Consider the following 10,498-nt stretch of genomic DNA (forward strand, 5'->3'; position numbering starts at 1 on the left):
CTTAAAGTTGGTTTGTCCACGAATTGGGGTTTCATGTGTCATTGTGACATGCAAGACAATGTCATAGTCTAACACTCCTAAATTACTTTCTCTTTCACAATCACTGCTTCTCTTTCAGCCTTCCCCAGCAGAGAGATTTCCCCTTGCTACCATGGGCACTGCCTTATGCTGCTGCTTCATGTTCTAGCATCACAAGTGCACTGTTTGTGGAAACAATTGCCCTTTCACTCTTTCATTTAGGTCAGTCTTCTTAGGTTGAAGATACAAGGAAGCAAGTCAGAGGAAATGGCTTCATTATAAACTTGCCATCTGAGGGTTCTCTTCCTTTTCATCTGCAGCTGAAACTCCTTCCTCTACTCTGACACTGAACAAACAGGATGGTTACCTAAGAAGGCTGAAAAGCAGGAACACACAGCTCCCTTACCTTTATGTGTGCCCATGTATTTAGAGTACGTATGATTTCAGCTTTGCGGGAATAATGAGCTAGATCATTCACAATAAACAGGCAGACTCAAATGAATAGAAAGCAAATGAGCATCTCTGGATTGTATTTCCTTTGAATAAATTGAGTTATATGAGTAGGCCAACTCAGACTTCTACCAGAGAGAGCCATGATTGTTGAAAGTTCTTGAGTCTCACTTTCTGACCAGAAGATGGAGGACCACTAATCCAATTAAGCTCTAATTATTTATCAAGGAGTTCATCACAGTGTGTGAAATCAGATGTCCTGTCTCTCTGATGTGTTGCTAATATTTTTTTCCTCTACTCCAATTTTTTTTTGTTTCTTACAGCAATCTTCTTTTGGTGCACCTTCTTTCTCACTTCTTTCTCTTCTTGTCCCCAAAGGAAATAGCACCAAGCAAACTGGTCTGGTTTCTAATATCTAGGAAAGTATGATCTTGGATAGAGGCAGTACACATTGGTTTGCAATGAACACATTGCTTTTGAGTGAGAGAGACTGACTGTCTCAAAGTTATGTTTCTCATGGAAGTATGCCAGCTTGTACAGAGGGTTTTACCCATAAAATAAGGTAATGATAGTACTGACATCCATGTGGAAGACAAAGTCCTAAAACTTCTATGTTCACAATAACAACTTGATAGAAGATAGCATCTGAAGAAAAAATGGTGGCCTAAACTTCCAGCTGTACACTTATTGCATACAGATGGTAAATGAGGACAAATCTGATCAATTGCAACTTTTACAGCATATGACCTTTTTTCTTAGCTTAATCAATAAAGAACCCAATACTTCTCCAGTTTTCTCTGAATCCATCTTGAACAGCAAAACCAATTTGTTTATGGCATATCTCCAAAATTCAAAAAGCAAACCTCAGATATCGACAGACAAATGGAATTCTGAGATAATTTCATTAATCCAAGTGATAAAAGAAAAAAGATTAGTAAGGGATAGACAGTAATTCCCAAAATAAACTGAAATCCAACCTGAATGTACTGGATGATATGTCTTGTAGCACTTTTTTTTTTTATTCTGAGAATCCACTAAATATCATAATTAAAATACAACATGGAATGCAGATGCTACATTCCTTTTTTCAATAAAATTGTTTTGTGCTTTGAGTGCCATAGCATAACTGAAATTAACCTTTTGTCTAGGAAAAGTGAACAATTTCTTAAAAGAATTAATTTATTTTTGTTGTTGGTTAAGATTCCTATATGTGTCTCAGGAATTTCTGCACAGAATTAAGAGTAAATACACCATGCAGGCACATGTATTATGTCTGTCTCTTAGGCAGTGTCAAGCCAATTGTGCACATATCAATAAACTGACTGATAAGTAGCAGTAGCCATTGTTTCAGAAGTCCTGGGTGTTAGGATGTCTCAGGGGAACCAGGCATCAGGAACTACTGTTCTGATGAAAGACAAAAACATCTCTGCTTGTTTAGGTCAAAGACACATCTAGCTGAATATTGGTGCTTATCTGAAAGAAAACCGTAATTAACAAAATTAGCTTAGGTGCCTCTAGCCTGCAGCAATCCATGTGTAAGAAATTTTCTGAGGCAGTGGCGTTATCTTTACAATTAACAGAAATTTATGGTATCTAAAACATTATGTGGACAGGAATGTCAGCTCAATCCTATATGTTGTGTGAAGGACCATCTTTCTTTTTTTTTTTTCATTTTGAGCTGCCTCATGAAGGTTTTAATGTTTTAATGTAATTGTTTTAAGCCTCTTGCTATTGCCAAGAGTTGTTTCCTGTTCATATCCCTCATAAATCTCTCTGACAGTACATTTGGATTGTCTTTTTGCAGACTGAAGGAGGTTGTTTTTTTAGTACAGAATCTTCCCTACACTTGTTCCAGTTCTACTACATCCGTTCTGACATGAGGGATTACAGATGGTATTCAAGATGCAGAAGCACAATCGATTTATTCTGCAGCATAATATTTTTTCTGTTTTTTTCCTTGTTTATTTTTCTCCTTCTGTCTTTGTCTTTCTTTTTTCCTTTTTTTTTGTCCTTTTTTTTGCCTTTTCTCTTTTTTGCTTTTTATTTTTTTTTATTCTTATTCAGCTAACACTTTCATAGACCTGTTATTATAATCCTAAGGTGTCTTTCAAGACTTGTAGTAAACATACAAGAATATATTTAAAATTAGGACTGTTCTGTCTCATATGTACGATTTTATAAATTTTGATTCTGAAATTTTCCTGCCTTTTTATCACCCAACCACTCAGTCTTTCAATGTTCTTCTGCAATTCTTCACAGTCATCCTTACCTTTACTAACCTTATTAGTGTAAAGGCCAGCAAATTTTGCCACTTTGTTGCTCTCCAGATCTCTTTTGACAATAGATGAAGTTTTCTTATATTATCCATGTCCATATATGTCCATTCTCATTCAAGCTGACAAGTCACAGGCAGGCTAAGCAGTTCAGCTCTTCTACATATTCAAAACTCACTTCCAAAAATTAATCAGCAATAGACCAGAGATCTGAATTAAGAAGTTCTCACAGAGTTTCAGGACACATGATCCAGGATGAAAATTATAATAATAAATAATAATAATAACAACAATAATAATAGAAGTAGTAATAATAGTAATAATAGGAATAACTACTAGTACTTTTTACGGGCTTAAATAAGTGGAGACTTGATATTGGCACTGTTGATCCCATTTGCACAGTACTTCTCCCTTTGTCTTACTAAGGTAATTTCTGTAACAAATGGCCACTCAGTGCTACAGGGAGAAAGGTTTTGACCATTTCATAAGGTTTTGATCATTTCTTTCTGAAGCACTATAGTAGCATTGCTTTTCATCTTATTGTACAGTTCATCAAACAAAAAGAAATATTTTTCATTTTGTGATGTGGAGAGTGGATGTTTTTCTAGTCCTTCTGGACCAAACATGATTCACATGATTGTCTGAGATTGCAGGAGACTGGATATGATGAGTCATGTCTCTTCCATGACTCTTGTCCTTGGTTCCCAAAGAGCCTATCAACAACAATAAATTACTACCAAAAAAAAAAAAGAATTAAGTCAAACAAACAAGAAAAGGAAAGAAACATGGCATGATAAGAGATCTCCTGGGACAGGTGGAGGGACTGCATGAAACACTTATTTCATGGATGGGAAACTGGAAGTTAGGAGGAAAGCAGAGGCAAAGAATTTTAGAAAGTCCTGTGCAATATGTATTCATTTTACTTTCTATTTCCACTTTCTTTAGATCATTTTGTCACATTGAGTACAGCTTGTGTATGTGATGTAAAATGTTCTTCTTTTTCTCTTGCTGATGACTAATTTCAGAATAATCATTGAGTAAGTGATCTATCTCAACTGTATCTGTGTCTTACTGGTGACTTTATGAGAAGAAGATTCCATTTACAAGATTTTCAGTTTTTTCTGAAGACACTGAGCTCATAGGCACTGAAATTTCTCTCAAGAATAAGAGAATATTTCATCAGGTGGGTTTTCAAAATTACTTTTTTCCACAGACATAGTTTTACTTGTGAGGTTTGCAACTGACTTTTAGGTTTCGTGAGACATGGCATGATGCACGTCTTACCTGTCAGTGAGGAATTTATGACAAGAGTTGAGCACTAAGGCAATGTGCTTTCAGTAGTCATTTTTGCTAGGCAGACAAGCTTGCATTTCCTGAAATATTTTTATTTTTTGGTAAGGTTTAAGTGTTGAGGATTTTTTTGCTAGTGTGGGAGTTTCTTAGATACAGGGAACTATAACTGAGTCAAAGGTCAAGTGTACATTGATTCCCTGTGGTTAAATCTGAATGCAATGCAAAGATTAATACATTCCAACCAAACAGATGAAAAAACTCAGTGTATTTTGTGGAACGAACTCCCTGAGTACCAAAAGAACTGTGAAGGCCAAATGAGTATTAAAATTCTTGAGGACATAATGATTTCCCAGAAGATATTCAACAATGAGTCTAAATATGCAACTTTCTCACCTGCTGGTCTCCTGTATCTTCTTGATATCTTATGCTAGATGGTTTTTTTCAAACTCCAAAGAAGTGTCTGTTTTCCACACAAACCAGTTTTTGTTTCAAAGGGACTTTTTAAGAATTTTTTATAGTGCTTCTGTTATTCTATTTCTTAACACTGATCTTTTGCAAAAAAAAAGCAACACAAACCAACTAGTTCTTCCTCATGACTGGGAGGAGGTAAAACTTTCAGTTTTACTTATGTCTGCAAGGACAGTAATGCTGGCACAAAGAACAGGACAGAAAATAAGAACTGGGGAAAGGGTAAAATTGCTTGTTTTTCTGGCAGTGCCAGTTTATGCTGCACAAAGGTTACGAAAATACAATGTAAGAAATACAGTCTGAGATGTCAAGTGTGTAGAAATCTACAGCAAAACATCTGAATAAAGAGAGAAAGATATTTTAGATTCAATTATGACATAAGTGGATTTAAAATTACAATCTTTAATAACTTCATGGATTTTGTGCCTAATGCCTGTAATATATTGACATTTTAATGAGTGCCTGTCTACCCAAAACATTATTGCAAGCATGGGAAGGATGCTAGGCTCTGCAGCCAAAATGAGATGGATTGGTTGAGAGCATGTGTCGGGATGGAAATAAAGGTCTTCCAGACTTCAGACAGTTGGTAAAGTCCTCCGATAGCCACAAAAACTTCACTCAAGGTTGGGGGAGACATGCCTGAATCATGATAATCAGATAAACAATCAGTTTACTTAAACTTGTTCTATTTCTTATAAACAGGCCATTATAGGGAAGCCACAATCAGTTTTCCAGAGCATATCACTCTCTCCAAATGTGACTCCCTACGAACTCCAACACACTGACTTCAGCTGTGCAAACAGTTGAAATTTCGAAGGTGTTTGTACATACCAGAATAAATCACATTTTTAGATGCAGCTTGGATCCAGTTGGTTTTGTAACTAACCAAATTAGGGTTATATTAGTATTACTCAAAATATTGGACTGAAATCAACTAGAAAAAGAATGTAATAAACTCCAATAAATGAATTAGTAAATGAACCATAGAAACCCTTAGAATAATTGGAGGTGAACCTGTTCATAGATCTGTGAAGGGATTTGGATTGCTATTAATGAAATTGGCTGTGGGCAGCTCAACCATCAAAATTACTGGCTATTTTTTGAAAAATAAAGTAAAATAAGAATATGGTACTAGAGGATAAAAGTTATATACTTTTTCCATATTTAGAAATGTATTTTAGGGAAAAAGTTTTTTTTCCTATAAGTCATATTTTTTCTTCTCATCTAGTTATAAACTGCCCAACTCTTTCTACAAAGAAAGAACTATGAAATTTGTGTAATTTAACTCTGTAAAATAATTTGAAGCTTTGAAATGAGTAAAACATTCTGTACTGTAGCTATTTTAATCTTGTTTCAGAACCAGATATCTCAGCTGTGCAAGCTACAATATTGATTCATCTGGGTGGAATGAAATATGACTAGCAATGGTGATATAGAAAATTCTGTTCATCTGGTTTCCTCTGCCTGCCACTGCTCCTGACCATGAATACCGTAGCTTCCAATAGTTCAGCCAATGAGTGAAAATAAATGCTCTGAGATAGGAGTAGTAGTTTCAAAACTACTGTTGCAAATATAAGCTCATAGTGCTCCTATTGCGGTACAACTCCCCTTCCTCCTCTCGGTCACTCTAAAATCTCATAGAACCACAGAACAACCTGAGTTAGAAGGGACACACAAGGATCATTGAGTCCAGCTCCTGGCCCTGCACAGGACAGTCCAAAGAATCACACCATATGCCTGAGGCCATTGTCCAGACGCTTCTTGAACTCTGACAGGCTTGATGCTGTGACCACTTCCCTGGGGAGCCTGTTCCAGTGGCCAAGCACTCTCTAGAACCTTTTCCTAATATCCAGCCTAAACCTCTCCTGACACAGCTTCATGCCATTCCCTTGAGTCCTGTCACTAGTCATTAGGACAAGAGATCAGTGCTTGCCCCTCTGCTTCCCCCCACAAGGAAGCTACAGACTGTGATGAGGTCTCCCATCAGTCTCCTCTTCTCCAGGCTGAATCTCAGCTGCTTGTTATAAGGTTTCCCCTCAAGGTACTTCAGCATCTTTGTAGCCTTCCTTTGGAGGCCTAGTAGCTTCATATCTTTCTTGTATTGCAGTGCCCAAAACTGCACACAATATTCAAGGTCAGACTGCACCAGTGCAGAGCAGAGCAGGACAATCACCAGCCTTGACTGGCTAGTGATGCTTTGCCTGATGTCCCCCAGGACATGGTTGGCCCTCCTGGCTGCCAGGGCTCTTTCCACTGGCCTGGACCCCCAAATTCCTTTTCATGGCGCTGCTCTCCAGCTTCTTGTTCCCCAGTCTGTGCATACATACAGGGTTGCCCCATCCCAGGTGCAGAATCCAGCACTTGTCTTTCTTAAACTTCATATGGCTGGTGATTGCCCAGCCCTCTAATTTGTCTGGGTATCTCTGCAGGACCTCTCTGACTTTGAGGGAGTCAGTGGTTCCTCCCAGTTTAGTATCGCAGGCAAACTTAGCATACCTTCGAGTCCTGGGTCTGAAACGTTTATGAAGACATTGAAGAGCACTGACCCTAAAATGGAACTCTGCAGAATCCTACTAGTGACCAGTGACAGCCTGATGTTATCCCATTTACTACAATCCTTTGCACCCAACCCATGAGCCAAATTGCTCACCCACAACATGATATGTTTATCCAGCTGTGTGCTGGACAGTTTGTCCAGAAGGATTCTGTGAGAGACAGTATTGAAAGCTTTACTCATATCAAAAAAGACTACATCAACTTTCTTTCCTTGGTCAGTTGGGGGGGTTACCTTCTCATAAATGGAAAACAGGTTTGTCAAGCAGGACTTTCTCCTCCTGAAGCTGTGCTGGTTGTGATCCATGCATGACTGCATTGTCCTTCAGGTGTTCTTCAATACCTCCCAGAATAATCTTCTCCATACTTTTACCAGTCACTGAAGTGAGACTGACAAGTCTATAGTTTCCAGGGTCCTCCTTCTTGCCCTTCTTGGAAATCAGGACAACGTTTACCAGCTTCAGGCAAAGGAATTCCTGTTAGGTCTTGGCCTTTGTGTAATGAGTTGACTGGTGAAGCACCCCTTGACCATAGCAGGAACTCTTGCATGGCTGAGGGTGACACTGTCCGTACCAGGAACTCTTGTTGCCTGACAAAGGATGGGAATGGGAGATATTCTGTCATTGCCTGAGAACCTCAGAATACTCCTTAAATGAATTGTAGTCTCAGTGGAATGGTACAACTGTTACTGGATTTTTGAAAAATTCCAGTAATTACTGACTTGGATTGCAACCAGGATAGAAACAAACTGACTGATGACTAAAGCTAATCATCTTGTAACCCTATAAATATTTGTCCTAAGGGAGGCCCTTTGAGCTCTCCTAGACTGCAGCCAGCATCTCCCTCTCAGAGCCCATGAACTCTCAAGTTTGCGATCATGGGAGAATCATCCCCGGAAGCTGACGACAGTGCCTGGGCTGATATTCTCGAGGCTCGACCCTTGACCGTTGAGAAATGCTAAGACATTTAAAGTGTCTATTTGTCCTGGTTTTGGCTGGAACAGAGTTTATTTTCCTAGTAGCTAGCACAGTGCTGTGTTTTGGATTTACTATGACAATAATGTTGATAACACACTGATGTTTTGGTAGTTGCTCAGTAGCCCTTACCCTAAATCAAGGACTTTTCAGTGTCTCATGCTCTGCCAGTGAGGAGGTACACAAGAAGCCGTGAGGGAGCATAGCTGGGACAGATGACCTGACCTGGCCAAAGGGGTATTCCATACCATATAGTGCCAAGCCCAGTTTATAAACTGGTGGAGTTTAGCTGGAAGGGGCTGATCACTGTTTTGGGACAGGATGGGCATCAGTCAGCAGGGGGTGAGAAATTGTACTGTGCATCACTTTGGTTTTTTATCTTATCTCAACCTACGATTTTTTTCTTTTCTTTACAGATTCTGCTCCCCATTACATGAGGGCCAGGGTGGAAAGGGAGTGAGTGAGAAGATGCATGGTACTTTGTTGCTAGGTTAGGTTAAACCACAACAGTATTTCATGGGACTCAAGAAGATTTAACAGCTATACCTTTGCATATTTAGATATATTTTTCTATCTATCTATCTATCTATCTATCTATCTATCTATCTATCTATCTATCTATCTATCTATCTATCTATCTGTGTGTCCATGTGTGTGTATGTGTGAATTGATTTAAATACCCATAGCAAGCATACTATGAATGTTGCCATTCCAGATCCATAATTAAGTCACTGTTGTGACTGTAGTTAATCCCATTGAATCCCTTTGTAAATGTTAAATTATTCAATGATTAAGTGCTGCTAAATCCTTTAAATATAATCCATTGTCTAAGCCTGAGACTCAAATTGGACCTACTTGCAGTTAAGCTCTACCAGGTGTTTAGAAAGCACAATATGAAAATACTGTGACATATAAATGTCACAATAGTATTTGTTTTCATAATTCAAATATATTAAGAAACAAGACTTCCTTTTTTATTCATGCCTTTTCCTCTAAAAACATAATTTAAGCAGCACACTGAAATCCCCAAGCGATTTTCCACATTCAAGTTCAGGAGAGATATGACGAAACTGTTTCTCAACAGATTCCTTTATTGCATCCAAAGAAGTTCAATAAAGCATTGCAATAATAGTTTGAGTGCTATCATTTCAGCTTTAAAGGTACTATGGGAACAATTATACACACCTGTCTTAGCAGCAGGAATACAAAAAATAAATGTAGAAAATAACAACTCCAGAGAGCTTCATCAAAGAATTGGAGGCAGAAAACAGGCTTACAATCACTTTTATCCTAGCCTTGACAGATGACCTGGATTCCAGTCCCAGCAGTGACATTTCTTACCAGCTCAGACTGTGAAAACACGCACTGGAACTACTGTGATTCAAGTGTTGATCTATGAAATGATTCTTTTCCTTTTTTAGAACATCTTCGTGCCTGTGTTGTTACGTTGCAGGTTACTTACAAATGCCCTGGCTGAATAGATGACGTTTACTATGCATCAAGCCTTTCAATATCCTCATTCTAAGAGAAATGTTATATGTTAAAGGCTAAGCTGCAGTATTCAGATGAAACAAAATATCTTTTTGTTTGAAAGATGCTGCCAGTTCTGCACAAACACAGAGGAAACTGTCAAAACACAATCTAGGTGCTACAGTACAGCTACAAAACACAAAAATCCTTTAAAAAGCATGGAAGACATGATTCATGAGACAGTTGAAGAATTTTACTTACATAAGTGCAAAGTAGGGAGTTGAATACGCTTTTACATTTATAAGAGACTTATATTTAGCAAGTAGAATTAATTTTCATTCAACTAATCCATCCTACGTTATGGCATCAATTATTCTACCATTTGTTAGGAAAGGATTTGGTAGATATAAGGACTTTGTCTGCTTTGGGGAAATTATTCTCTCCCCATCACAGTGATTAACTTTCTCATAGAAACTGACAGACCTTATATTGTGGTACATTTCAGGTGTATCTCAAGTCCCAACTCTGACCAAAAAAAACCCTAATAAAACCCTAATAAAATACCTACTAATAATAAACTCTCCTTGCTTAGTTTTAAAATGAAACCTGGGTTTGCAGAATCTGTTTTTGCAGGACTGGGTTTTAGCAGGATTCTCCCTCTACTCATTCTTTAGTTGAATATATTTATAATTTCTGTCACTTCACTGGAGATTAAAATATATTTGCAAATGAGATTCAACATTAACCACTTTTATGATCATACAATCTTTAATCTCTGTGCAATTGACATCTAATTGTTGTCGACACTTAATTGCATGAATTGCTAAATATCCCTTGTGTTAAAGAGCTTGAACTACAGGGCAGTAATATTCAGACCACACTTCCCATGTACCCTCACTTCAGGATCCCAATGCCATCACTGGAGAGAAGATGATTCCTAACCAAGGTGTTCCATGTAACTGTGCAGTAAGTGTTTACTGCTGCTGTTTACACATACAG

The sequence above is a fragment of the Manacus candei genome, unplaced genomic scaffold, assembly GCF_025592945.1.
Source record: "Manacus candei isolate 608988 ecotype Guabito, Panama unplaced genomic scaffold, ASM2559294v1 h1tg000028l, whole genome shotgun sequence".
Classification (NCBI taxonomy): domain Eukaryota; kingdom Metazoa; phylum Chordata; class Aves; order Passeriformes; family Pipridae; genus Manacus; species Manacus candei.